Raw genomic sequence first — 7069 nt, forward strand, 5'->3', positions numbered from 1 at the left:
ATACACCAATCGGCTAGTTCAATGTGGCATGGGTTGTGAAATCGTGTTGTGCATTTGTGTATTCTTTCTTTCATCATGTGAAGTGAGTTTTATATTTTTTACCCTTTGGTCTTAAAAAAAATTTACCCTCAAATTTTTTATTTTTTTTGAATTTGATTTTATGCCCTTGAATTCTCGAAATTTCCTCTTCTACCCTCCAATTTTTGAAATCTCGAGTCATGCCCATGAGCTTTTGAAATTTCATCTCTTCTGCCCTTATGTTTCTAAAATTTTCCCTTCATACCCCTCTTCTCTTTCTTCGTTTCCTTCTGTCTCCTCTTTTTCTTCTTTCTTTTCTTCTTGTGCATTCTTCTCTTCTTCCTCTTCTTTGCTTCCTCGTTTTTGTCTCTGTTTCACCTTTCTCCTTCTGTGTGCTTCCTGATTTTGTCTTTGATTCTTCTCAATTGTTTCTATTTCTTCTTCCTATTCTTTTCTATCTTCGTCTTCTTCTGTATCATTATTGTCATCATCATCATCATCATCTTCTTCTTCTTCCTTCATCTCTTATTCCTTGTTCTTTCCCTTGTTGGCTTGGATGATCCTGTCGGAGCCATGGCCGAGATCGGTGGAGCTCTCTCTCTACTCTATCTTGGTATAAGTCCATCCTGGTCATTTCTGTTTTGCCAGCCGCCGGTCGTGCCTGTTCGTCGGCTATCGAGCACCATCAGCTAGTGGTCGTGACCCTGCCAGATGTCGGACATGCTGGCCGGCTCTCTCAATGGCCGTGGCCGTCTATCCGGCTTTCTTCATCTTGAAATTTCAAGACTACAGGAACTTGAGCAGCGCCATGTACGTCTTCGCATCTTCCTGGTCGTGTATCAGGATCTCGCCCCATACGTAGAATTTGTCTCCTGACTCCTAGTTGCCCGATCTGTCATCAGGATGGTTCATTATGATCACCTGAGATGTGAAGTTCACAACTTCCCTAGTTGGGTCATTCTCAAACACAATATACCCTCTCTTATGATCCTTGGACAACGACATTCTTCACATTGAAGCTAACATTGTCACTAGATAGAGCCTCTAAGACTGCTTCATAATGCATTTCCACACACTTAACTTAGGTAGTCAATCCTATTAGTGCAAAGGTAACCACCATACCAGGTTTGATTCTACCAGTCTCAACTAGGCCGACTGGAACAGTTCCAATACCACGGATCTTGTACCCATCTTGAAAGGGTAGGTGCAGAGGCTTATCAGATGACCTCTTTGGCTCTTGAATCATATCTAGCGCTTCCATTAGTGTAGGACCTTTATACAAATCAAGGTTGCTAGAGCTCTCTATCCTATATTCATCTTCAAAACTAGATATAGGAAAAAGTGGAATCTTCTCAAGGTTGTATCCAACATGTTTGAGCTAAGTTAATACTTACTTTGTGGTCTCATCATATCTCGCTTCAGAATACTTGGGAGTAGTGGCATCTATCTTGTTGCAGCACCAATCATTTGCGTCACCCAAGAGTAAATGCAAGCAGAGCATGCTCACATTTCTGTCCATTCTTGGAACTGGCCTCAAAACAACTGGTAGTTGAATCAATGATCAAAACGCACAATCCGCATGTGAAGTTCAAGTGATCATGTTCTTGATTAAGTCACCCAGTAGCTAGGTGCATCAATGACAGCGCAGCAGTACTTAGTGGCATCAAACTTCCAAAAAGTGATATCAATGGTGATGCCATGCTCCTACTCAACCTTGAGCTTGTAGAGTACCCAAGCACGTGAGATTTCCATTGGCGGCAGGCTCCCACATAAACAGTACACGCACAAAACCACACTCTTTTAACACAAAGATTGGCAGAGAGGGAGAGAGGGAGAGAGAGGGAGAGAGATTAGTGATGGAGAGGGAGAGTGAGGGAGTGACTTCTGCTCAAGGGAGGGTCGGCCGTTCGGGTGTGCCAAAAGTGTTGTTGGGTGGGGGCTGAAACCTAGAATGGCTTCACCCCCCTCCCTAGAGAAAGAAATAAAGAAAGAAAGATATACTAAGGCCAAATTTGGCCCATGAGACAATCGGTTTACAACAAAAGAGTATTTATCCAGTCATCATAACTAAAATAAAATTAAGTTAAAAATAGAACTTAAACTAAAAGAGTTCTAGTAGTGTACAATACGTAGTATACTCGAAAGTAACTATACACTAAGCCTAATTTTATTTCCACCCAAGCTTCTCGAAAAGAAGTGGGGGGTCAAAGGGTCTTGATGTGGGTGTGACCCGTGGTTCCAATGTACAGAGTGCCCTAGCCATGGCTTCTAGGCGGTGTAGCTCACGTTCCCTTATTTTGAATATTGCTTCTACATCACGTCGAGTTGCTTTGAAACCCGACACCCGAGGACGTCTGGTTCTTCTCTGGTTTTCTGCCTCATCAATGGAAACGCCGAGTGGTGCAAGTTTGTCGGCATTCGTTGTCTCCTCCTGTTCCTGAAAAACTTCATTTGTTACATGTTCGTGATCATTAGCAACATTATTGTCAACATTTTGTAACTTATTCTCTCTGTGTTGTTTTAGCTCTAGAATGTATTTGCCTAATTTCTTTATATCTAGAGTATCTAATAGTTTGGGGAGGGTGGGAGACGAACCAAGTATGTCTTGGTATTTTGCCCTTATTTCAGCATAGGTTGGACACTTGCATGTAAAGTGGTACTCATCCTCTATCTCTATGTGACATAACCTACATATCCTTTCCTCCCCATAGGGGGTTTATTTTCTTACATACCCCATAGGGGGTTTATATAATACATCTAATGTAACGGTTACATGACCGATATAAATAAGACCGTTACACATTCTTATACATGCAGATAATTGTGCATGTGTCCATACACATACTCATCCTCACCCACTCATTTACTTGACACATACATACAACCACATCATTACACATACCCTTATGCCTCCCCGTATATTCTTACGGGTAACAGTGAACGATAAGACAATTGCTATGGGTCGAAATCCAAAAAATGTAAGAAGTATGGATATGTTGGCATTGCATCATACTTTGCCAACTATGGAAGAGTTACAGTTTCACCAAGCAGTACAGTGTACTACTTGTTTGAATACTGGGCATTCAACAATCAAGTGTAGTTTACGTACACATTGCACAATCTGTCACTCTAAGGCCCATTCAATAGAACAATGTGAATATAATTTTCTAACAAAGCAATAGTGCCGGTACGGCAAATTTTTCCGGAAAATGGTTACCAAGATAACCGTAATAGGTTCAATAACCGGTATCAGGAGGATGACCGGTATGATAATCAGAATTATTCGGAAAGGCGACCGAATAATGATTGGAATGAATATAGGAGAAATGATAATCAAGGTCCAACACAAGAGGACGCCCGACAGTATGATTATCGACAGAATCAAGATCAAGATATTTTAGCACCGCAAGATAATAGTCATCAACAACAAAAAGGAGGTTGTTATCAAAATAAACAGAATCGACCTAACAACAAAAAATTCTATAAGCCAAAAGCGTCACGACAATTTCAACATGATTCTTAGAGAGAACATCCGGATAGATGTCCCCAATATGAACAGGGTGAAGGCTGTGGATCATTCACTCCTAAATGTTATATTTGCAAGAAAGATGGACATTATGCAAATCAATGTCTGTCTAAAACCAAAGGAAAAACACCTATCATTAATATGGTGATACCAGAAATTCAATAGGTCCTTACCAAAAGTAAAGGTAAACAATCAGAATGGGAAATACAGGAAGCTGTTAGAAAAGCAGCCAAGGAATGGGTGGAAGAAGCAAATAAAAATAATGTGTCAAGGATGTTGCAGGACAATGAGATAAACCAAGTTAACGAACTACGCATAGCAATGGCAATGCACAAACATGAGGAATCTTGGAAAATCTTGGCTGATTGCCAAGTGTCATTACCCTTAACAGGATTACTGAAATTGGTTTCACGGTTTACGGAGAAAGTGGTAACTTTGATTGCTCAGAAAGGGATAGAACAGGTAGCAATTAATTATAGTCAGCCAAGTAATAGTCCGACAATTATGGATGAGCAGAATCCATCAATAAGAGTGATAATCCATGGCCAAAAATTGATGACGCTATTGTAGATGGTGGATTAGGAGTAAATGTAATTAATAAAACTACTTGTGACAAGCTTGGTATCACTAAATGGGATGCATGTCCATTTTGGTTAAGAATGGCTGATACCAGTACGGTGTGACCAATCGGATTAATTAGGCAATTAGATGTCGTTTTAGGTGGTCACACTTTTCAAATATCAGCAATAGTGCTTCATTTGGAGGCCCCTGGAGCATATCCTTTCCTATTAGGGCGGCCATGGTTAAAGACTGCCAATATTAAGCAAATTTGGAATCAGAATTTATTAACATTCAGGAAAGGAAAAAATAAAATTCGGGTATCCACCCAAAATAAGATTACTACAAGTAGGCAATGCCTGCCGGTTCATGTAGAGGCAGTCAATATGATGGAAGGATTGGATGAAGTGGAGGAGAATAATTATTTTAATGATAACCCAAAAATTATCCCTTGTTCGAGGTGGACATATTACAAGCTCTTACATCATATGTTGATCCACGGGATGACTTACCACTTGATGATCAAACAATGAAAGAAATTCGCCTTCAGCAGGAGGCTACCGAAAAAGAAATGAAAGTATCTCAACGAGTTCAAGCTTCAGCATTAGAGGATATAAATTTAGATGGGGAAGATAAAACGCTTGAACCAAAAACAATATTGATCGCCAAGGACATGTTGTTAGCTAACAAGCAACGATTAATCGGTTTACTCAAACAATATAAGGATGTGTTCGCCTGGTCCTTCGAAGACATGAAAGGGTTGGATCCAACTTTCTGTCAACACCAAATTAATATGCATAAAGATGCAAATCCTGTTCAATAACGCAGGTATCGTCTAAATCCTAATTATGCAATTAAGGTCAAAGAAGAAATAGATAAACTAATTAAGGTAGGGTTTATTCGTCCTATGAAAAAAACTACATGGGTGAGCCTGATTGTAGTCGTACCAAAAAGGAATGGAAAGATTCGGGTATGTGTCAACTATCGGAAACTTAATGTAGCAACAGTAACGGATGCATTTCCATTACCATTTACGGACGGTGTATTGGATGTAGTGGCTAGTCACAAAATGTACAGTTTTCTAGATGGCTTTAGCGGGTATAATCAAGTAAGAATGCATCCGGATGATCAAGAAATGATAGCCTTTGTCACCGAATGGGGGGTATTTGTGGCGGTCATGTAAACGATTACTTGTGGAAGCCTTAGAAAACAGAGAAGGTAGGGAATACACACAGTACACGAGAGAGACAGAGAGAGCAGAACTTCAAGGCTATATTCAAAAACAATAAAAACACTCTGTGTATACAACTATGCTCAGTAGCATTATTTATACAAGTCCTCGTGGGACTGACAGAAGTACTGCGTACTTCAATGCTCACACGAGCATCTGACACTTACTCTGAGACTAGAATTGCCTAGTAGTCTACGCTAATACTAAGCTTCCGGTTATTGATTGGATCCGGTTAACCAGCTCCCCAGCTCACCGGCCCTGTTGCTTGCAAGCTCGGTTGCTTACAGCTTACCGATCTATCTCGCTTGCTGGCTCAGGCTTATTCAGTCGATCCGGCTCCAGTTGAGGTTGCCGCTCAACACTCCCCCTCAAGCTCAACTTGAGGTTGGATCTTAGTGTCAGTCTCTGTAGCAGCCGGTTCTTCCAACCGACCTCTCCTGGCGTCGCTTCGCCTTGCTCGCGCTCCTCGTCCGGTCTGGTTTTGTTTGCCGCGACCCCTCTTGTTCTACGCGCCTCGACCTTCTCGGTCGGTATGTCTGCTCAATAGGCCCCTCTCAGCTCCTTCGTTGTTATGACTCCGGCGCTTATCGATCCGTCGGTTTCTCCGCGATGGCATCGACTTCCGCAGCATCCATGTCTGCTTGGCTTTGAATTGATCCAGTTCTATGGAATCTGTCTTTTGAACCGAATCGACTGTGTCCGATTCGTTCCAGCTCTTGTCCGAATCGGCTGCTCCCGATTCGTCTTCTTGTTCCAAGCCCTTCACCACATCGGACCATGTCCGGTTCTTGGCCTTCTTCCTTTGGTCGGCTCTGTCCTTCTTGACTCTGCCACCTTCTGTTCTTCCCTCACCGGCGCAATCGGCAGTCTCTTTGCCTTTGCCCGTTCCGGTGTCTCTGCCCGTTCTCCCCCTCAAGTGTGGCACGTCGAGATGCTAAACACCAAGCATGTCGGTAAAGTGCTGCAACTTGTCCGATCCGAGTGGCTTGGTGAAGATGTCAACAACTTGCCGATCCGTGTGAACATACCGTAGTTCAACTTCACCGCTCATGACCCGCTCACGCACAAAGTGATAATGCACTTCTATGTGCTTCGTGCGAGCATGGAACACAGGGTTCTTGGTGAGTTGTATGCTGCTTATGTTGTCGCAGTAGACCAGAATCGGGGTCGGTACTTCAATCCATAAGTCTTGCAGCAGTCGCCGAAGCCAAATGGCTTCACAAGTGGCAATGGTAGCGTCCCGATACTCAGCCTCAGTGCTTGACAGAGCAACTATTGGCTGCTTTTTGCTGCTCCATGCAACAGCTGCACTACCTAGGTAAAACATGTAACCAGAGGTTGATCGGCGATCTGATGCATCTCCGGCCCAGTCGGCATCCGTGTAACCAACGAGCTCTTCGGTTATACCTCGCCGGTATAACAGTCCCCGGTCCTTCGTGCCGCTTACATATCACAATATCCGTTGCGCGCACTGAAGGTGCTCCACGGTCGGCTTCTGCATGAACTGACTTATCATCTCGACCGGATAGCTGATGTCAGGGCGTGTGATAGTCAGGTAAATAAGGCTTTCAACAATTTGTCGAAACCGTTTCTTGTTGTAGGCCGGACCGGAGCTGGGACGGAGCTTATGGTTCCGATCCAAGGGTGTGGAGACAGGTCAGCATTCTATCATGCCGAACTTGTACAGCATATTCAAGACGTAATGTCGTTGTGAGAGTAATATGTCGTCAGGGGTT

The 7069-nt window shown here is 42.9% G+C and overlaps 1 pseudogene; it reads right to left on the reverse strand.

The window, feature by feature from the left end:
* Positions 1-897: 897 nt before the first annotated feature.
* Positions 898-1539, reverse strand: LOC147865041 (elongation factor 1-alpha pseudogene; annotated as a pseudogene).
* Positions 1540-7069: the final 5530 nt, after the last annotated feature.

This window comes from Azolla caroliniana, unplaced genomic scaffold (genome assembly GCF_043228905.1).
Source record: "Azolla caroliniana isolate FFs.n. ecotype wild unplaced genomic scaffold, voAzoCaro1.0.p SCAF_4, whole genome shotgun sequence".
Taxonomy (NCBI): domain Eukaryota; kingdom Viridiplantae; phylum Streptophyta; class Polypodiopsida; order Salviniales; family Salviniaceae; genus Azolla; species Azolla caroliniana.